Source organism: Lynx canadensis, chromosome E2 (genome assembly GCF_007474595.2).
Source record: "Lynx canadensis isolate LIC74 chromosome E2, mLynCan4.pri.v2, whole genome shotgun sequence".
Classification (NCBI taxonomy): domain Eukaryota; kingdom Metazoa; phylum Chordata; class Mammalia; order Carnivora; family Felidae; genus Lynx; species Lynx canadensis.
The window spans coordinates 23,612,908-23,636,647 of record NC_044317.1 but is presented as its reverse complement, the minus strand read 5'-3'; the positions used below and the strand labels follow the sequence as shown (position 1 = coordinate 23,636,647).

The following is a 23,740-nucleotide window of genomic DNA, read 5'->3' as shown; positions in this document are numbered from 1 at the left end:
TGTAGGAATTCTGGGACTGCAGTTAACAGCCTCTTTTCTTTCCCCCAGTTCATATTAACATATATGTGAGAAAAAAAAGTCTTCTACAATTATACTTGAGAAGTTTTATGCAGTCACATTAAATAAGCAGACTGTAGCATGGAAACAAAATTACTAGAAGAATGAAGCGAGACCTTGATACCTCGTGATACCTGTATACCTGTACAGAGTTTGGGAGAAATGTATTAAAAACTATGCCTTACTTCAAATCTTGACAAAAACAAAAGAATATGTGAAAGGCTAGGGAGGCAATGAGTTTACAAAAAGTGACTAAGGATCTGCCAACATCTTGAGTGGTTTTCAAATGGAGAGGATGGAAAGGGGAACAAAGAGGGAGAGAGGGTGAGACAGAGAGAAACAGAACGATGATGTTTCTAGTCCTGAAGACATAAAGCTGAATCTGAAGGGACCATACCTTTAAAGAGTTCAACAAAACAGCAGGAGGAAGTTGAATTAATTTTTCATCTCTTCCTCTTATTCTTCTGTACCTGTTTGTGTGTATCCTTTTCTCTCTTTATTCTCCTTTCCTCAGTTCCTTCCTCTCATCCTACAGACATTTATCGATTGTTGGACACCATCAAACCGTGCTTGGCCCTGGGGTTTTAAAAATGAATATAGGTCTTTCATGGCCTGAGAGGAGGGCTCACAGACGAACACGGGGAGAGTTATGGAAAGAAACATCACCACACAGTCTATAACTTAGTTTAGTTCAACGAGTTGTGTATGTGTGCAGAGGAGACTGGTGCCTAGGGAAAAGTGGAAGTCAGACTGGAGGTACGGAAATGCAACCTCTCCTGATGACGTGAAATGACAGGTAGCTCAACTTCAAGGGTATTCTGTGATTTCAGAATACTGACTTGGTCATAAGAAATGAAAGTATTCATGTCTCTGTATAGTTATGTGATTTTTTTTTAATTCCATCCACCAATGTTTATCACATTAAGGTAAAACTTCTTCCAAAATTGGGTTTAAGAAACAAGTCAAAATGTACCAATTTATTTGTATGAAACATTTGGAACTATGAATATTTTCTTAGGTTTGTTTAAAATTTAAGCATGATGTGCTGGGAAAGAGCTTTGCTAGGTGCTCACAAAAGGTACATGTGAACATCGGCAGATTTGAAAGACACAAAGAGAATTTGGAGAAACATCAAAGAAAAGCCCAACTTTGCTTTAAAAATAAGTGAAATGATCAAGTACCTTGTTCAATTAAGTTGTACTTCCACTCTTCAAGTCTTCCTAGTTACCACAGTTAAGAACCGTAGGAGGGACAGTGAGTGTATACATTTTCTTACAATTGTGCCTTTCCAACTCTATTTCACAACATCTGTGACTTTTTTTTTCCTTTTAACATTTATACTACCTTTGTGTTTACCCTTTGGGCTAATTTGTAGTTGACCCCAGTAATAGAACCCTTTTAACCAACATTTTGTGACAGACAATCATTGATTTAGCAGTCCTGCAGAATGCCTTAAAAATCAATGCGTTCAAAGAAGGAACTGATGGGACTTTATAATATCACATCTCATTTTTATCACAAATTTCCAATTTACCAAGTTCCTGTCTCATTATTTATACCAGACAGGGCGTGCTGATGAGATACACAACCCGTTCTGTCCCTTTTGGCAATCCATTTATAACTGAAGCACAATTAATATCTTTACAGCTGTTCTCTAGGCAGAAAGAAAAATGTGGCAGCAAGGATTTTGTACATGTTTGAGTATAAATGTGTGAAATGAGGAGCACCGGGATATGTCTAAAAACGGTGGAATCTGAGATCTTCTTGTTTTTAAATTCTCCAGAGAAATATTTTCAAAACAGTATTTCATACAGGATATGTAGCTACCTTAGCAGCTCTCCCGATTCCCCAGGAAAATAATTAGGAATCGGGATGGTCATTAAATACAAACTTCACTCATGACATTCTTTCAAAGGAAAAGCATGAAGGGAAAATCCACAAATTCCTAGAGAATCCCATATCATTTTACCTGCTATATTTCCAACTCATTGTCAATTGCCTTTTCTTACTTTCAAATATCAGTCTTTTGTTTTAATTAGATACTGATCATTACCAACAAAAATAGAGAAAACACTATACACACACACACACACACACACACACACACACACACACACACGGCCCAAGTATTTACTTAAGGGATTACCTCATTTAGACTTCACATAAACCCTAAAACTTAGTCACTTTTAGCTTCCTGAAAAAAAAAAAAGGAAGAAATAGATACCCAAGAAATGCATATTTTCAATTCATCCATGTGCTCAATTACAGATGTTTTCCATTTGGGTATTTGTAGCATAATAATAATAGCAAGTACCCAAGTAGTTAGTACAGTCAGGGATACAAAACAAAGGATACATACATACATACATACCTACATACATAGGTATGATGGATACATAGATATGTACATGTAGATATATAGATAGAGTCAAAACATTTGACTTAGTAATTCTATCACTTTCAAGTTATCCTAAAGAATCCAAAATATGAGCAAGCTTTTTTTTTTTTCCTTACACGATGGCAGAACAAATGAATACCTATTTAAAAACATTTAGGAGCATCTGGGTGGCTCTGTCAGTTAAGCATCCAACTCTTGATTTCAGCTCAGGTCATGATGTCATGGATCATGAGATGGAGTCCCAGGCTGGGCTCTGTGCTGACAACATAGAGCCTGCTTGGGATTTTCTCTCTCCTCCTCTCTCTGCCCCTCCCTCTTTCTCGCTCTCTCAAAATAAATAAGTAAACCTAAAATAATGTAGAATATTATTGGTAATAGGTTACAATAATAGCAAACATTAAAATAGTAAAAAAAAAAAACCTGAAGATAAAATAATGTATACAAAATGTAAACAGTCAAAGGAAAACAATGACTGTTTATAAAAAGAAAGAAGGGAGGGGAAGGGAAGATAAGAAAAGAAAGGGAGAAGAGAAGAGAAGAGAAGAGAAGAGAAGAGAAGAGAAGAGAAGAGAGAGAATGGAAGGAGGAAGGAAAGGAAAGGAAAGGGAAGGAAAGGAAAGGGAAAAGAGAAAAGAAAAGAAAAGAAAAGAAAAGAAAAGAAAAGAAAAGAAAAGAAAAGAAAAGAAAAGAAAAAACTAAAATGTTTAGGACACTATCATGGGTTGCCATAACCGACGGATGTGGGACCCATATACAGAGGCTGACTCTGATTAGGAGCAAATGGCATGCACTATTCTGTGTCTCACTATGTCGTACTACGCTATGCCCTATGTACTGTGTAATATGTACTATACTATATTATTCCCGTATGATGAAACAAAAAAGAATTTAGCAGCTACTTGAGAATCAGAATGTGGAGACACTTAATGGACCTATTTTGAAACTATCAAACAAAGCATGATATGTCAGAAAACAGAGCAGTGTGTCCAGTTTGAAAAGAACTCCGCTCTGGGTGAATGATTGCTTCACCAAGACCACAATCTCCAGATAAGTGGTATTTAAAATGCAGAGATCCCTGGGTGCTACCCCTTGGAAAATCAATTCAAAATCAGAGGAGGGAGCAAAGAATCCAAGTCACCACAAACTGGCCACGTGGAAAAATGCTATTTGTGAGCTAGGAAGAAGAAAGGGTGCTTCATGCCCTTTGAAAAGTTATATGTTATTTTGAGTTTTTAATTACAAAAGTAATACATACTTGCCGTGAGAAGCACATCTCTTTTTAGTGGGTAACTCAAAGAGACACCTTACAAGGCACAGAAGGCGGGGATTTTAGTACTGTATAAAAGGTGTTAACTAGTTAATTAGCACCTGCATTCTAACAAGCAGCAAGTATAATGTAGGATGGATAAGGGGGTCAAACCCTGTGGAGAGCATCCATGAGAGCCTGAAGAATTGCAAAAGATAAGAGCTTAAACTTTACTTTTGTAAATACATAAACCTATGTATTGTCATTTTTCTACAGTACTAAGGCATTAGACACTTCTAATTCGCTCTCTAATTAGAGCATAGCTTGTATGGATGTGTGTTTTTGTTAACGGAAATCAATGATGAATACAGTTGCTGATATATAAATAATAAAGAGTTATTTAGACAATCATAGGCATACACCAGACTCCTAATTTACACAAATAAGCCTGAAGGAGGCTCAATTCTTCCCCCCATCTTTGTTTGCTGCCATATCCTCCAGGCAGGCATTGTCTCTGAAAGGAATAAAAACCTCTGTAGTGTTTTCTGAACTGTGAGCCATGCAGTTAATTAAGAAGTGCACCATGAACTGGTTCACCTGAAATTTTCAGCCCACCAACTCCCAACAAAGAATTTCATATGGAATGGTATATATCGCCTTGTCTATTCACTATTATTAAACAGTGGCGTGGCACGCAGTAAGCTCTCAGTACATTTACTATATTTGATAAATAGTATCAAATATTGCCTTCAATCAATATGACAGGCCCAACCTAAAACATTATCTTCCCAATGAAGTGGTTCTATCATTGTTCTTATTTTCCTTTGGGGGCAACTAGACACAAGAGAGGTTACAATAAAAGAAATCTTGCCTAACACCACACAGATTATTGAGCCTCTATTTTTGCCAGACCTGAAGCTAAAACCTGGGGATTCAAGATTAGCTATACAGGCATAACAGCACTTGCCCTGTGGAACCCCTAATTTTACAACGTTTGGGTGGACGTGTTTGAAAAGCTCTAGCAAGTTAGGCAGGCAGTCATATTAGGTGATAGCTTTCACAGGTAGAAGCAGACAATTATAAACTTGGCACAACTCTGAGGTCTTGTGTTTTTCTCAGGATATGTCATGCTGTTTCTGCATTTCATTCCTTAATATATCAACATTATTTCTTTAAAAAAAACGAAATAGCTTTGCCCATATTCTGGTAACACCTCAAAAAGATGTGTCACACCTCTCTTATTTTGTTTTCAGAATCTCCTGGCACACTGCCTTGGACTCCAAGTAAAGAAATATGGCATTAATCACCCACTGAGCAAGTGGATTCAAAGCCTGGTCTCTAGACCAGCAGCATTAGCTTCCTCTAGAACTTGTTAGACATGTAAATTTTCAGCTTCACTCCAAACCTATTGAGTCACAGATTGTGAGGGTGAAGGTGTGAAACTGTTTTAACCAGTTCCCGAGATCTTCCCATGCACACTCAGATTAAGGAGCCCACGTATCACCTGACCAATTGCAGTACTATTTACACCAGATCAACATAGGTATCTACGATCTAAGAAATAAGCCACTAATAACTTGTGTTACACAGTGCTTTAGCTTATGTGTATAACTTTACAATCTTCTGAGTAAGATAAGAAAACTATCAAGTTTCTAATTGTATAGAAGAGTAGACTCAAAAATCCCCCTAGCCTCCTTGTATTCAAAGGTTGTCCGGAAAGTACCAATACTGGGGACTTGGGAATACAGCTAAGTATGCTTTTCAGTCTTTCAATATGTGATATGTTTTGGGTTTAGTGTCAGTAAGGATATAATTCATAAATCTCCCTGTTTTCATGCAATGCTTTCCAGTAATTAAAGTATCTTTCCACCAAATGGTACGGTGTCCTGATCATCAGAATAGCTACATTTTTTTAGGATAATAAATTAAGAAATATGGAATGCAGTATACTTTTCATGTTAATTATAATTTTTTCTACCACATTAATATAACAGAGATAACCACAGCCATTAAAATTATATACTTTGTGAAAATTTGAATAAGAATTAAATAACATAAATTTCCAGGCGCATAATTTCACAAATCCCCTAAGAAATGAAAATGCTGCTCTCCTACCTCCCACATTACATTAAAAGACATCAGGGTTGTGATGACACCTTCCTGGTCCTCATTTATTATACAAGGCACCGAGATACTTTACAGCTCTAGAATGATTAAGAATCCTGGACATTGGGGTGCCTGGGTGGCTTAGTTGGTTAAGCATCTGACTCTTGATTTCTGCTCAGGTCATGATCACACATTCCTGAGTTTAAGCCCTGCATCAGGCTCTGCACTTATGGTGCAGAGCCTACTTGGGAGTTTGTCTCCCTCTCTCTCTCTCCTGCTTGCTCTCTCCCCGCTAAATAAAAATTTAAAAAAAAAATTATTATAAAAAAAAAGAGAATCCTGGACATTGTGTTTACATGAGCAGTTTTCAAAAAACCTTCAAAACTAGGTCTAAGCATTGTTTTAATCCATTGTCAGGGAAATGACCTCTGCTTGCCTGAGCTTAGACCACTTCTGTTGTTGATTCTGCACATGCTTGTTCAGGCAACAAAAGCAGAAGCAAAGACTACGAACTGTTGATAATAAAAAAGAATCCTCTTGCGCATATATCCTTATAGAAAAGATGTTCTCTCTCTCTTGATTAAATGAATGAAGGTGATCAACCACCGAGAACAGCCTCAACTTTCCATTTGTGTCTGGCCCCTTCTTCCTTATTTCTGATCCAAGCATTATCCTAGATTTGGTAGAAAGTCTACGGAAAGCTCATTTGGCACAGGGGATCTGTCTCAGTGGGGCTTATAAATAATAAGAGCTGGAACAGACAGACTTAAAGCAAATCATAAATCTCTGAGTCCAATATACTTTTCTGCTTTACTCACATGACCGTACTATCATGGACAACCAAAGGGATCACAAAGATATACAACACTATTGCACAATATACAAAAACCTCATACAAACAATAAAGAATCCACAGAGATAACTATAATACCTATTTACATTTTCGATGTCAGTTCCTTACATCTAACCCTCTATCTCCTCTGTCACCAGCATGATGTGCCATTTCAGATACCTTCTTTACTCCATTAATAAAACCCATGAAATCAAACACAATTACTTTACGCACCACTAGAAAGAAATAATTTCATCATCTTCTCAGAACAAGACTACCCAAGGCTGTATATTGCAGTTGGAACTGGCAAGCTCATAAACAAGTAAATGGGGGTAATGTGGAATTCTTCAAACAAGAGGCTTCCTAAGCATTTGCTGAAACTCAATTCTTTGGAACTTGAACTGCCTTGAATTACAGCCCACAATATAAATAATTTCTCACCCCCCATTTTTGCCAAGATAGGACAAAATTAATGATCTCTCATGTTCCTATGAAGACTTTAGAATCTGTGCATATTTCACTATGTGTGTATGTATGAAGAGTAGACTGAACGAGACAGAAAAGAGAATTCCCTTCAGGATAGAATTTATATTTCAGAGTAGAGAGACTGTGAGTCAAGCCAGCTATTTTTGTTGCCATTCCAGACTCGACGCATTTTTCTCTTTGATTTGGAAAGAAAGCAGCATTTTCCCTCCAACTCAGACAGTATGTATCACACAAATCCACACACAAACACACACACTGCAACATAGAGAGAGAGTGGAAGGCAAAGGAGTGAGTGTGTGTGTGTGTGTGTGTGTGTGTATGTGTGTGTGTGTGATAGACAGAGAGAAGGAAAGAATAGGTGCAAAAAAGACAAAATATTAGAAAATTTTGGTTCCTGCAACACTTAAGAGAATTTTTTTAGAAACCACATTAACCTGCAATTCATAAACAGTAAGTTAAAAACCAAGAAGGGGGATTTAGAATGAAGTTTTTGTCACAGTTAAGAAAAAAAAAATACTTGCAAACACCATGCCAAAGTGTGTGAGCAATGGTCTTGCCTTCACGGAGCTGATCATCGAGTCAGATATTACAAGAATTTTAATCTTTCTTTGAATACTTTTCTATGTTTATTAAAGAAGGATGGAAAACCAAGTAATGAGTTTCTTTTTCTATTCCTAGAAAGAGTATCCTTTAAAAGCTGCTCAAGGAGCAACCCTGAATACACAATGCCCAAATGGCAGAAATACTTTATACTTCCTCACCTGCTTTTAAGTATTTCAACATAATTGCCCAGGTTTTAGTCTGGGGACAATGGAAAGTGAGTGAACCCTAAGTACCTTGAAAGCAGTTGTGATTTTCATAACCATATACAGGTATTTAACATACAATGATGTGTTCCGCTGGGATGTACAGAATCATGATTTAGTTAAAGTGTTTGTGGTTAAGACTGGAAAGAATAAAACGCCGGATTCACTGCATATTTGCGGTAAGACTCTTAGACAACTGTTGGCTTTTCTTAATCCAAACAAAGGAACAAAAGGCCTCATAGATATGTGTGCCCATCCAATCAGGTGAAATTGCTCAGTGTAGTGTTGGTCTACAGTAGTAATGATAATGATGCTGATAATGAGATAACAACGGTGTAGATTTAGTGAGCACCTACTGTGTGTAAGACACTAGCCCAGGAATTTTGTAGGTGATGTTATTTTTATTTCTTAATTAACAGGTATTGAAGCCCTACTAAATGGCACTGAATGTAAATTAGTTCCCTAAATAATAGTAAAAGAAAATTGTTTTAAAAATTACAAACTAGGGCACCTGGGCAGCTCAGTCAGTTAAGTATCTGAGTCCTGACTTTGGATCAGGACACGAGCTCATGGCTTTAAGATAGAGCACAGTGCCGAGCTATGCACTGAGCATGGAGCCTGTTTAAGATTCTCTCCCTCTCTCCCTGCCCCTTCCCTTGTACATGCATGTTCTCTCTCTTTCTCTCAAAAATTGAAATACAATAAAATAAAAATAAAAATTACAAACTGGATGTGCAGAGAAGAGAAACAATACATCCAAATTTGCATGTTTAACGAGCGGCCTCCCAGATCCACAGCTTCCTCTCCAGAGTCTACCTGTTCTCTGCTGCTCATTTGAGACTCTAGCATCTCATGTTGTACATTAAATCCTATCCTATAAAAGGTTATCTAAGTTGCCACCTGAATATTTTGATCCCCTGTATCTGAATAAAATTAATGTATTCACCTCCATGTCCTGCCTAAGTTTCTAAAGCCACTGAAAAATAAAAGATGATACAGTGAATCTTATATTTCATTGTCTAAATCCTACACAAATGAGTTTCCTCGAAGATAGACTGATACATTGTTATTCCCCAGCTTTCCATGATGCTCTTACCTAGGACAACCAAAAATTAAAAGGAAGTAATACGTAAGTCAACTTTATATTGAATCATAAAGGGGAAGAATGTTATTAAGACTGATTTCTCTTAAACAGGAGGGAGAAACGTGAATATCAAAAGAAAAACAAGTGAAGAAGGCCCGAGCATCTTCTCTCTTAAACAGAGAGCACTTTCCTCATTTCCCTATCAGTCTGGTGTGTACAGGAAGACTGAAGACACAGCATCACGTAAAAGGAATTTACCGTTTGTCACGTTTCAAGATCAGCTGCCTTGTCACTCTGCGAGGCAGCACAGATCTTGATAACGTTCCAGCACCAAAACGCCTCATGTTTCCCCAAGACACTGAAGTTTGCTTCACCATGGGATTCCTGGAGTGCTGTCAGTTGTACCTGATACTTACCACCTCACGAACTGTTCTGTGTCTGGCCATGACCGAACCTCTCCTGGGCTCCTCTCCTGACCTCTCATTAGCACAGATCATGAGAACGCAGATGTCCTTCACACCTGGCCTCAAGGCAGAAAGATCTTTTGTCTGTTTCCCTAACTGCAACTGAAATATGTAAAGAGAACATCGTTCATTATTTTAGTCCTATCTTCCTTTTCTGTTTGTTGTGTGTCTGTTTGTTTTCTGAGATATACCTGTGTTAGCCTCTTGCGAGGTACAGAAGACAACGGGGAACAATGTAAGCAGAGGCTCCATCTTCAGGAGTGATAAGCACAGATAACTACACAAGTAACTAATTAATTATAATTTGTATGAAGGAAAAGACAGAATGATAGGAAGGCTTGAACACACTCGGAAGAAATGATAAAAATCCAAACTAGAAGGATGACTAGGAATTAGACTCTCCTAGGCAAAATCAATGGTACATGTGGAGTCTCGGAGGCCATCACACACGAGGGACAAGAAGTAGGCCTGTGAGGGACAGTAAACAGCTTGAAAACACAGGGATGTTGGCACAAATTGAGCGGAGCATTAGCAGCCATGTTATAAATTTTGAATGATCTCTACAATGCAATGGAGAAACACTGACGCTCGGTAAGCAGGAACATGCCATAATCAGAGAATGCACTAGAATTCACAGAATAGCGTATCCAGACAGCCAGCATGGAGGCCAGCCAGAAGTCTGAGTGAAATATAATGGTTTCTTGGACTAGGATGGGGAGGGAAGACACAGCAGTTGAAAAGGAGAAGGTGACCCTTCTCTACTGTAAAATGGTTCAAATCTGACTACATTTATTTCTAAGAGCAAAGGGAAGACACACAAGGGTGTTTGGCAAGGGAATGCCATGCTCAAAACCCTGTTTTAGAAATAATCACTCTTGCTATTATAAAACCACAGAGGAGGGGATCAATGATAACTATGACCTGTGACTTGCTTCTGAGCAATACAATACGGCCAAGGTGATGGGGCGAAGGGATTATGTCACACGAGACTGTTATGACTGTTATGCCAGAGACTCTCTCTTGGTGACTATGAAGGAGGATGTTGCCATGTTCTGAGCTGTCACAGGGAAAGGCCATGCAGCAAGGAAGGGAAGATGGTCACCACACAGGAAAGAAACAGACGTTCTCTGGGGCGCCTGGGTGGCTTGGTCGATTAAGCATCGGACTTAAGCTCAGGTCATGATCTCATGAGTTCAAGCCCCACATCGGGCTCTTGTGCTGACAGCTCAGAGCCCGGAGCCTGCTTCGAATTCTGTGTCTCCCTCTCTCTCTGTCCCTCCCCTGCTTTTTCTCTCTCCTCTCTCCCTCTCTCTCTCAAAAATAAACATTAAAAAATAAAAAAAAAATACGAAAAAGAATTGAAGGCCCTCAAGAATCTGAACACTGTCAATAACCATGAGACTTTGGAATTAGGATTCTTGCCCAGTAGAGCCTCAGATGAGATCTCAGTCCTGGCTGACACGTTGACTGCAGCTTTGCAAGATGCTTAAGTGCAGAAGACCCATGGCTCTCCTTGCTTGGATCCTGTCCCACAGGTTCTATGAGATTCAGTTTTGGATGTGCTAGTTGTTAAAAACGCTTCTCAATCTCACATATACATGTCATGCGGGCAGTTGGGAGTTATAGGCCAGGAACTCCGCACAAAGTAAAGAAATGAGATGTTAAAAATTCTTTCATTGGGGTGCCTGGGTGGCTCAGTTGGTCGAGCGGCCAACTTCAGCTCAGGTCATGACCTCATGACTTGAAGGCTCGTGAGTTCAAGTCCTGTGTCAGGCTCTGTGCTGACAGCTTAGAGCCTGGAGCCTGCTTCAGATTCTGTGTCTCCTTCTCTCTCTGCCTCTCTCCTACTCAGGCTTTGTCTCTCTCTTTCTCAAAAATAAATAGAAATTAAAAATTAAAAAAAAAATCTTTCATAGAGTAGGTAGGATCACAGAAACAAAGAGTAAAGGTATAGTCTTAAGTAAAGGTAATAAAATAATTGATTATTTGAACAAACTAACTAGCTTAATTCTGAAAATGTATCCTAAACAAAAACCACCATGCAGAAAGACTCAAATTTATATACACTGATGCTCAGAGAATTCAGAAGGAGCATGCAAAGAAAGCCAATGAGGCAGACCTTTGGAACAGGTAGTTATGCCTCAGAGCCTGGGCCAAATGACATTGTTTGGAATATTACATACCAGAGTATTTTATCCTTTCACATAATTTTCCTTTTTAAGCCCCATTTTAAAGACAAAGAATCTCAGATTCAGAGAGGTAAATTCCCTTCCTAGGGTCACCCAGTAGTTAGGAAGAGATCACAATTCAAACACAGTCTGGCTTCAAAGCCTAAGCATTTACCTTTGAATATTTCAAGGAAGCATTACATCAGACACAGGGAAGCAAATTTTTATATTCTCCACGCAGTCCTATGCCTAACCTTGGATCTTACATATCTAAGCATTCCCCACCTTGCTCAAATTGGTTTCTATAGTATCGGAAGCTCTAAAGAAGTTAAAGAGCTACAGATATATCTAACGAGTCAGGCAAATCTTAAAATTAATCAGGAATGTCTTTTCTGTTCAAAGCAAATGCCAAGTCTAATGTGTTCGAATGTCCCTTCAAAACCCAACATGGCTCTTGTGTCTGAGGCGTGGGGATAAGGAAGCTTCAAAACTGCCTTTTTCACCGAGGATGATAGCACAGCAATAACTCACTTTTATCATGACATCTTGAAATATCTTCTGATCAGATGTGTTTCACTTGATGGATATGAGGTAAAGGCTCCCACCAAATATTTGAAACAATCACACACTTTTCTTTTCATCCACCTGCTTGCTCACTGAATACAATGTTAATTGTTCGTACGCTCTGGATGGCTAAGGCCTAGGGATGGAAAGATGATGCTGAAATGTTTTCCATTTTGCAGAAATGGATCGTTTAGCAGAGCCCACACAATCCTACTAGCACAGCCTCTGACCAATGCACAGGACTTGACTTCTGAGCAGATGATAGTGTGTGCCTATTCCTCATCTGTTCCAAAGATCTTAAGAAATGGCCACAGCTCCTCTAGTCACAGGAAACATGAAATTTTAATGGATCCCCTGCCATGCAAATCTTGGGTGAGCAAAATTCCCAGGGATATCTCCAGGCATCTCTGGGTCCTCCAGGCAGTCTCTTGGCAAGATGTAAGTAGCAGGTGACCCTCCCTGCCAAACTCTGTGCCCCTTGGCGGTAGGTATGGCTAAGAGAGAACATCGGCTGTGTGTGTCCTTGCATGGCATATACCAAAATGTAAACATGCACTTTGCATAACACGTTGCTCCAAAATAGGAGCAGCATTCCAGCAGGGTACTCTAGGTATGCAAGGAATCAGCATTAATTAGTTTCAAATCCACAGTGACAGACATATACCCATTCCATTCTCCTTTTATACTAAAGGCATAATCTCAATTTTATGCCTGTATGAGTTTAACAGCTGATATTTGCCAATATGCTTTCATATACCAAGGAACATGAAGGCCTACAAATAAAAGCTTTCACCAGGCAACAGTGTCTATACAAAAGTCAATAACTTTTATATATTTACATATATCTCACATGATGCTACCTAATGTTATATATATGTTTCATTATATCTAATGTTACATTTGACATTTATCTATTTAAGGCAAATGATACTAGTGATGAAATAAAGTGTCCTTTTTATTTGTATTTATTTTTTAGAGAGAGAAAAACAAGAGTATGGGCAGGAGAGGAGCAGAGAGAGAGGGAGACACAGAATCCGAAGCAGGCTCCAGGCTCTGGGCTGTTAGCACAGAGCCAGATATGGGACTCGAACCCAAGAACTGTGAGATCATGACCTGAGCTGAAGTCGGACACTTCACCGACTGAGCCACACAGGTACCCCCTAAAGTTTCCTTTTTAAATGATAATTTATATCAGTAAACAAAATTATAATAGTTTTCTCTAACATGACATGTTCCATGTAATTAACGTCATACTTGATATAGGACAAAAATCCCAGCGGCAAATCTCAAAGGACTAAAGGTCAGTTTGGGGCTCTAAGGAAACTACTAGGGGTTTGCAACATGGCCTACAGACTCTAGAGAAAGAATTCTTAACCACTAGGTCCTTCTTTCTGCACACAGAGTTGAGTTTTCATCTCTGTGACTTTACTGTCCAAAAATGTAGGTGGTTTGATGATAACATTAGAGACAATGGAGAAACAGGGAGTGAAATGTTTAAAAAAAAAAAAATGAAAGGTAGAAGTCTCCTCAGTGGCTCATATGGTTAAGTGTCTGACTCCTGATTTTGGCTCAAATCATGATCTCACGGTTTGTGGGATCAAGCCCTGTGCTGGGCGTGGAGACTGCTTCGGACTCTCTCCTCTTTCTCTGCCCCTCCCCTGCTCATGCTCACATGCACTTGCTCGCTTGCTCGCTATCTCTCTCTCCCTCCCTCCCTCCCTCTCACAAAAATAAAAATAAAAGGCAGAACTGCAGTTTGGGTGTTTTTCCCCTTTGGGGTAAAAGTAATTCTAATATGTAAGTTTCTTTTACAAAAAAGTGAGATTTGGAGCACCCGAGTGGCTGAGACAAGCATCCTACTCTTGATTTGGGTTCAGGTCATGATCCCAAGGTCATGGGATGGAGCTCCATGATAGGATCCATGCAGAGCAGAGGATAGAGCCTGCTAGAGATTCTCTCTCCTGTCTCCTTCTGCCCCTCTCCCAGGCTCATCCTCGCTCACTCTCTCTCTCTGTCAATCAATCAATCAATCAATCAATCAATCTGTTTCAGGCAGATTAGAAACCACTTCTGTGTCCCATGGATGCAGACTTACCAAACCAATCCTGGCCTTGATGTGGAAGTTCCCACTGTCTGCCTTGAGCTGGGTACGTGGTGAAAGGACATCCGAAATAACATATCTAATGGTAAAGTCACCTTCTAACACGAAAACCAAAAAGAAAAGAGGAGAAGTGTGGGAGGAATCAACAGGATAAAGGAATATAAAAAGCACCGTATTCACTGATTCATTCACGTGTCTTGTAAATTTGGTTGAACTGGTTTCAAGCTTGTCTGGAGCATTGAGAGAAAGAAATGAGACACAAAAGCCAAAAGGAGTGTATGAGTCCAATTGTGTCAAGCACAAAGCAGGCAAAACATTATACTTTTAGAAGTGAGGATACAGGTTACTCTTGTGGAAATAGTGTCAGGAAGAAGCCCAAGAATGAATTTTGCAAGGCAAATACTATTCTGATTTTTTTCTATTTGGGTGCTAATTACATGAAACTGTTCAGTTTGTGAGCATGTGCTCCTATGACATATGCACTTACTGTGTGGATATTATACTTTAATGCAGAATTCAAAAACATGTACCAGGGACAAGAGAAGGCAAACATGCAGAAAAGCCTGAATGAGAACAAGAATTGCCTTCTGTGCTTATGAAAATTCTAAGTCACCAATGCCCTTAGTGCTACATGAAGCAGGGAGACAATGCTGGCTTCACAACACATGGTCTTACTTTCCTTGCTGTTGGGTCCCCCTAACAGGTGCTCAGAGGGACTTGCACTGTTGCACTTGCTCTTGCACCGTTGGTGGGAATGCAAACTCGTGCAGTTGCTCTGGAAAACAGTGCGGAGGTTCCTCAAGACCTTAAAAATAGACCTACCCTATGACCCAGCAATAGCACTGCTAGGAATTTACCCAAGGGATACAGGAGTGCTGATGCATAGGGGCACTGGGATCCCAATGTTTATAGCAGCACTTTCAACAATAGCCAAATTATGGAAAGAGCCTAAATGTGTACCAACTGATGAATGGATAAAGAAGATGCTGTTTATATATACAATGGAATACTACTCAGCAATGAGAAAGAATGAAATCTGGCCATTTGTAGCAACATGGATGGAACCAGAGGGTATTATACTGAGTGGAATCAGTCAGAGAGAGACAGATACATATGTTTTCACTCACATGTGAATCTTGAGAAATTTAACAGAAGACCATAGGGGGGGGGGGGAAGTTACAGCGAGGGAGGCAGGCAAACCACAAGGGACTCTTAAATACAGAGAACAAACTGATGGTTGATGAAGGTTGGGGAGAGGGGAAATCGGGTGATGGGCATGGAGGAGGGCACTTGTTGGGATGAGCACTGGGCGTTGTATGGAAGCTGATTTGACAATAAATTATTTTTTTAAAAAAAGCGTGCTCAGAGTGCACATACACAGCATTTCCTGGAGCTGCAAGACACTGCGAGAGCCAGTCTTAAGGCAGATCCTGGCACTTCTCCTTTCGTTTAATTTTGACATTGTAACTTGTTACATATACATAAATGTGTGGGGACGGTTTAATGTTATTTCATTGTTACCTAATGGTATCAGCAGCCCTAAAAATTACAAAGGAATAACAATACCAAAAAAAAAAAAAAAGGGTCCTGGGGTGATTATCATTATTCAGATGGTTTTGTCAAGGTGAGAAAAAGGACACTAAAGACATACTCAGGAATGAATTTTGTCCTTTGTTTTCAGTCTTGATCATCCAGCTTTTCTTTAATAGTGATTTTTAAAAGAACAAAGCACAGAAGATGGCATGTTATCTGACATCCATTAAAAGCATCTATGAATATAAATGGGTGGAAGAGTGACATTGCATTTGGCATGAAGGGTCTTTTTTCATACTGAACAGAGAATATTCCTTCACTCATTTTCTCTTTCTTTCCCAGGTCAAGGAGATACATGACCTTTTCAAAAGCCTGGGAGAAGGGATATCCCATCCCCAATTCCAGTTTAAACATTCCCAAGAATGTAATATTTCAGTTCATTGTGTTTAAATGAGCAGCAGTTGATGGCAGATGAAGACAAAACTTCCTCTTTTACTCATATTATATTATGAAGATAAGCACGACATATTCCTAATGCCACACCCTGCCCTGAAGAGCCAAGATGTTTCAGAAGGAAGACACAAGAGTGATAGTCTATTCTCTAGGTTTATATAATGAAAAAAGAACTTCATATAATTTCAGTGTGCATAAATATTGATTATCTTTATACAGGGTTAACATATCCAAGAAGAAAAATGCTTCTATATCCCTTCTCTAATAGACCAAACTTCCTCTGAATAATTTCTTTCCACTGGCACCGACAACACACAAAAGACAATTATATATTTCTTATGAAATTTTTGTTTTTAAGAAACATAATATGTCCCTCCCCTTGTGGAGTTGTCATGTATGGATGGAGTATCATAGGAAGCCAGTGATGGGAATTACCTAAGACTCAGTATGTTTCTAGAAAACCAGAGACTAAAAAATCCAGTAAGAACTTGCAGAGTCTTTTCTTTGTTACTTATTCATCATTTTCTTTTCTTTGTTACTTAGTTCATCTCCCTACCTCTCTCAGTCAAGTGTACCGTTTTGATTTCTCTAATAGACACCGTGAAAAGATGATGTCTACATAGTGATTTACATGTTCACATATTTACATGTTGAGCTGCTTAGAAAGATACTATTTCAAAATCTTCTGAGTCTTCATGGCAAATTCCTGGGGTTGAGACTAAGTAAATTCGATGTGATCAAACGTCTACCTGTGTTCCAAAACAGAAGCAACCTTATATAAACCGACTGTTAATTATCCATACTGTCAACAGGGAGATGGACAGTTAGCAGAGATTAAACACAGCATGAGTTAGGCAGACACTCAATGGATGTTCACTACAGCCTGAAAGAGGTAGGTTCTCCATAGGTGGTTATGGACTAGAAGACACTCATTTTTTCACTCATTCCCTTTTTTCACACAAACTTTCAAAAAGCAGGAATGGGCAGAGTAATGTTGTTAGTGGCAAGCTGGTGAACAGTGCCTATGAACAACACACAAAGAATAGAATAAAGAGGACTCGTGTTGACCAGAATAAAGGAAAGATTAAAAAAATGGGGGCGCCTGGGTGGCTCAGTGAGTTGAGCATCCGACTTCGGCTCAGGTCATGATCTCACAGTTTGTGAGTTCAAGCCCCGCGTCGGGCTCTGTGCTGACAGCCCAGAGCCTGCTTCGGATTCTCTGTCACCCTCTCTCTCTCTGCCCCTCTCCTGCTCATGCTTTCTCTCTCTCTCTCTCTCTCTCTCTCTCTCTCTCTCTCTCTGCCCCTCTCCTGCTCATGCTTTCTCTCTCTCTCTCAAAAAAAAAAAAAACATTTAAAAAAATTTAAAAAAATCCTCTTGGGTTGCATTTCCAAAGGTCTGACAGTATTTAAAGATAGTTCCTGTTTGTAATGTGATGACTGGAACTCATTCAAGTACTTACGTCCATCTCTATATTAACTGATTGCTTTCTATTCTAGGTTTTTGATGACCTGATGATCAAAGAGGGATATCTTTATAGTGTTTTGTAGATTATAGATAGGGCTTTGTGGTTAGTACTTCCATTGAACCAATTAAAATTTTTTATAAAATTAAATATAAGCAGTCATACCCCTAGATATTTATCCAACTAAATTTTTTTTTCTTTGTTCTTTCACTTTTGTGTCTCCATGAACACAGACCTCATCCTCCTTTATCAAAAATATCTAAAAATAAAACTGAGAAAATAAAAAGAGTTCTATGAGTTCTGTAACTTTTACATGTTAGATGTAAATTCCATGTTAGATAGAATAGCATAGGCAAAGGCCCTCATACTTTGTACATATGTATGTGCTTTAGATTTGATGTCATGATTGCTAACATCATCAGTTTATATACACATATGCTTTACATAAAGATGTTATATCAAAAACTGATAAGCAGCATGTAAGAAATGGTGTTTAGTGAACTGAGTATTTTTTTTATATATATATGAAATTTATTGACAAATTGGTTTCCATACAACACCCAGTGCTCATCCCAAAAGGTGCCCTCCTCAATACCCATCACCCACCCTCCCCTCCCTCCCACCCCCCATCAACCCTCAGTTTGTTCTCAGTTTTTAACAGTCTCTTATGCTTTGGCTCTCTCCCACTCTAACCTCTTTTTTTTTTTTTCCGTCCCCTCCCCCATGGGTTCCTGTTAAGTTTCTCAGGATCCACCTAAGAGTGAAACCATATGGTATCTGTCTTTCTCTGTATGGCTTATTTCACTTAGCATCACACTCTCCAGTTCCATCCACGTTGCTACAAAAGGCCATATTTCATTTTTTCTCATTGCCACGTAGTATTCCATATATATACCACAATTTCTTTATCCATTCATCAGTTGATGGACATTTAGGCTTTTTCCATAATTTGGCTATTGTTGAGAGTGCTGCTATGAACATTGGGGTACAAGTGCCCCTATGCATCAGTACTCCTATATCCCTTGGATAAATTCCTAGCAGTGCTATTGCTGGGTCATAGGGTAGGTCTATTTTTAATTTTCTGAGGAACCTCCACACTGCTTTCCAGAGTGGCTGCACCAATTTGCATTCCCACCAACAGTGCAAGAGGGTTCCCGTTTCTCCACATCCTCTCCAGCATCTATAGTCTCCTGATTTGTTCATTTGGGCCACTCTGACTGGCGTGAGGTGATACCTGAGTGTGGTTTTGATTTGTATTTCCCTGATGAGGAGCGACGCTGAACATCTTTTCATGTGCCTGTTGGCCATCTGGATGTCTTCTTTAGAGAAGTGTCTATTCATGTTTTCTGCCCATTTCTTCACTGGGTTATTTGTTTTTCGGGTGTGGAGTTTGGTGAGCTCTTTATAGATTTTAGATACTAGCCCTTTGTCCGATATGTCATTTGCAAATATCTTTTCCCATTCCGTTGGTTGCCTTTTAGTTTTGTTGGTTGTTTCCTTTGCTGTGCAGAAGCTTTTTATCTTCATAAGGTCCCAGTAATTCACTTTTGCTTTTAATTCCCTTGCCTTTGGGGATGTGTCGAGTAAGAGATTGCTACGGCTGAGGTCAGAGAGGTCTTTTCCTGCTTTCTCCTCTAAGGTTCTGATGGTTTCCTGTCTCACATTTAGGTCCTTTATCCATTTTGAGTTTATTTTTGTAAATGGTGTGAGAAAGTGGTCTAGTTTCAACCTTCTGCATGTTGCTGTCCAGTTCTCCCAGCACCATTTGTTAAAGAGGCTGTCTTTTTTCCATTGGATGTTCTTTCCTGCTTTGTCAAAGATGAGTTGGCCATACGTTTGTGGGTCTAGTTCTGGGGTTTCTATTCTATTCCATTGGTCTGTGTGTCTGTTTTTGTGCCAATACCATGCTGTCTTGATGATGACAGCTTTGTAGTAGAGGCTAAAGTCTGGGATTGTGATGCCTCCTGCTTTGGTCTTCTTCTTCAAAATTCCTTTGGCTATTCGGGGCCTTTTGTGGTTCCATATGAATTTTAGGATTGCTTGTTCTAATTTCGAGAAGAATGCTGGTGCAATTTTGATTGGGATTGCATTGAATGTGTAGATAGCTTTGGGTAGTATTGACATTTTGACAATATTTATTTTTCCAATCCATGAGCAGGGAATGTCTTTCCATTTCTTTAAATCTTCTTCAATGACCTTCATAAGCTTTCTATAGTTTTCAGCATACAGATCCTTTACATCTTTGGTTAGATTTATTCCTAGGTATTTTATGCTTCTTGGTGCAATTGTGAATGGGATCAGTTTCTTTATTTGTCTTTCTGTTGCTTCATTGTTAGTGTATAAGAATGCAACTGATTTCTGTACATTGATTTTGTATCCTGCAACTTTGCTGAATTCACGTATCAGTTCTAGCAGACTTTTGGTGGAGTCTATCGGATTTTCCATGTATAATATCATGTCATCTGCAAAGAGCGAAAGCTTGACTTCATCTTTGCCAATTTTGATGCCTTTGATTTCCTTTTGTTGTCTGATTGCTGATGCTAGAACTTCCAGCACTATGTTAAACAACAGCGGTGAGAGTGGGCATCCTTGTCGTGTTCCTGATCTCAGGGAAAAAGCTCTCAGTTTTTCCCCGTTGAGGATGATGTTAGCTGTGGGCTTTTCATAAATGGCTTTTTATGATCTTTAAGTATGTTCCTTCTATCCCGTTATCCAACTAAATTTAAAACTAACTTCTAGGGGCACCTGGGTGGCTCAGTCAGTTAAGGGTCCTACTTCAGCTCAAGTCATGATCTCACAGTTAATGGATTTGAACCCTGCATCAGGCTCTGTGCTGACAGCCTGGAGCCTGGAGCCTGCTTCAGATTCTGTGTCTCCCTCTCTCTGCCCCTCCCTTGCTCATGCTCGCTCACTCTCTCTCTCTCAAAAATAAGAAAAATAATAATAAACATAAAAAAACTAATTTCTAAACAAAAACTTATACACGAATGTTTAGAGCAGCTTTATTTATCATCACACAATACTGGAAGCAATAAAAATATCCTTCAATAGGTGAATGGATAAACAAACTATGGTAATCCATATGACTCAATACTACTTATTGGTTAAAAGGAATGAACTATTAAGCCATGCAAAAACATGGATGAATGAATCTTAAGTGCATACTACTAAGTGAAAGGTCTACATACTATATTATTTCTTTGTAGGACATTCTAGGAAAGAATCAATAAACAGATCAGTGCTTACTGGGAGTTAAGGATATGAGAAAGTTTAATAGATAAAGCTCAAGGGATATTTTTAAAGCAGTAAAATATTCTGTATGATACTGTAATGATGGAATCATGGCACAACATACTTATCAAAACTATTAAACTTTATAGCACAATGAGTAAATCTTAATATATGCAAATTAAAAAAATTGATAATAGAGTTACCCAGGATAAAATAAAATATAACCTGTGAGAAAATAATGCCACTATATTACATATGTATTTTAGAAATTACTGAGGGCGATGGGGGAAAAAGGGGGACCTAAGTGTGTGAGTGTTTGTATATGTGTGTATATAAGTATACTGTGTGTGTATATATACACATTAACATACTAATACACTAACATACTAACATATATACTAATACATGGATTAGTAGATTAGTACATATACTACTATCCATATATATTTGTACAATATGTGTGTGTGTGTGTGTGTGTGTGTATAATTTAGGATATCCACATATATTTGTCCTCCCTGTATCAGCTGAGAGGGCCTAGAAGCAAAGGCAACTCAGTAGGAACAAATACACCCAATACTCATCTTGGTTTGTAACACTCCAATAAAAGGAACTGGGGCTCCTTGGAAAAATAGTTTATTCTAGAATTGGAGTAATAATTATACAAGATGAGCCTGGAGCATCATGTAGTGCAAGAAAGTAAGAAAGTAAATAAGTGCTAAAATCTAAACCAAAGTACTGATGATGATGATGATGATGATGATAATGATGGATGGATGGATGTTAAAAGGACACAGGAAACAACTAAAATGGCTTCCAGTGGCCAAAGCTGACAAAGAAATTGAGCAAGAAAATAAAGTTGTATTGGATTATAAGCCAAGGTACAAAATAAATAACACTTGAGTACACATATTGGTGAAAGGAAAGGAAAGGAAAGGAAAGGAAAGGAAAGGAAAGGAAAGGAGAGGAGAGGAGAGGAGAGGAGAGGAGAGGAGAGGAGAGGAGAGGAGAGGAGAGAAAAAAGAAAAAGAAAGAAAGAAAGGAAAAATACAGAAGAGAAAAATCTCATATGTATGAGAAATCACATGAGCAATGCTATTATGTGGTGTGGGAGGAAAGCATAACCTTCCACTCTTTAAATATATACTGCACACTGACACTTCCTTCCAAAGGGTACAGTATGGAAAAGGAGGGAGAGAGTAACTTTATGGTAGAGGAATCTAATAAAATAATACCTCAGCCAAGTGATCAAGATTAACATCAACAAGAATAAATCCTACTGATAGTAGGTACCCTTGATATAATGTGATGAAAATGTCACTTTTACTTCTGTGGTCTTCCTCCCCAGACACCTTCTCCCCTTCTCCCACATTGAATATATTTCTTGAACTCAGATGGCTCCTGTGGCTTGCAAAGATTCATAATTGTTCGATAATGATGAGATCTGAAAAATGTGACAGGGTTATATAGGGAAGACTCTTTGGTGTCATGCTCACTGACAAAAAGAAAATGAATAAAATCTTCTTGGCAACAAATATGGTTATACTGACTTTAAACTCTTCAAATGCAGGCACAAGGGATAAAAACCTGTTCCCTTACAATGGGAGATGTATTTGAACCAATCCATGTATTCTCATCTACAGCCTCCTATATAACTATTTTTTGTCTTTTTTTAGGATATCGAATTGTATATCAAGTACGTACGCGCGTGCGCATACACACACACACACACACACACACACACACACAGCTCTTTTATCCATAGGTCTACATTTTACATATCTGTGTATCTTTATTTTTCCCTTTTAACAGCTCTATCACTTTTTATCTATTAATTTATGTGCTTATCTACACATATAGGAATCTCGCCATATAAATCTCATTGTTTTTCTCTATGTGAAGTTATTGGTAAGCAGAATAGGAAATAACAACAACACATACCTCACAAAACAACCAAGGAATAAAGCATTTGGTTCTAAAAAAATCAAATGGTAATTTTTAAAGTCCAGTGAATCCAGGAAGTACTATTATTAAGCCCATCATGCACAAATATCAAAGTTAAAGAAATAATATTAATAAATGCATAGACATTCTAAGGAATTCCCACCAGCTCCAAGAGGCAAGGTTCTGACAAGAGCATGCTGATACCAAAAATATATTGACAAAGGTGTCCTACATTCATTTTCAGCCAAGACTTCAGAATTTCACAAATGCATGTTTTGGAGCTGCCCTGACATGCAGTTGATTCATGTCTCTAGCAGGCGAATGTGGGCAAAGATTGAACTCTATAAGCTTTTACTCTTTGGTTCCTTTTAATTCATGATTTCCTGGAATGACAACATAACAGAAAAACTCCTAACACTGTGGGTGTTGATGCTAATTCACAGAGCTCTGGACACAAGCACGGCTTGAATAACTTACAGGAGACTTGCCCTTTTGCTTCTGGAATCAATAAATATGGTGAGTCCTAAAATATTAATTCTCATATGAGGGCAAAAAGACAAGGAAGACAGCAGATCATTGGATTGTCTAGGTAGAATACTACCTTGGTTTCTCAAACCTCAACCTATAATACAAAGTTTTTCTGGAGGTATTTTAATTTTCCTTATGATAAGTACAGATTTGCTGATAGGAGAATACTTTCAGTACTTCAAATATGTATCCCTAATGAAGGTTAGCTTCCTTATGCAAAATAGAAACTACACAATCCTCACGTCATCTTTGAGTTTTGGAACCACAGCTGTTATAG

At 38.6% G+C, this 23,740-nt stretch overlaps 1 protein-coding gene across 1 annotated transcript in view; it reads right to left on the bottom strand.

Moving 5' to 3' along the window:
• The window catches only part of CDH8 (cadherin 8), a 367,090-nt gene that overhangs the window by 219,546 nt on the left and 123,804 nt on the right, over window positions 1–23,740 (bottom strand).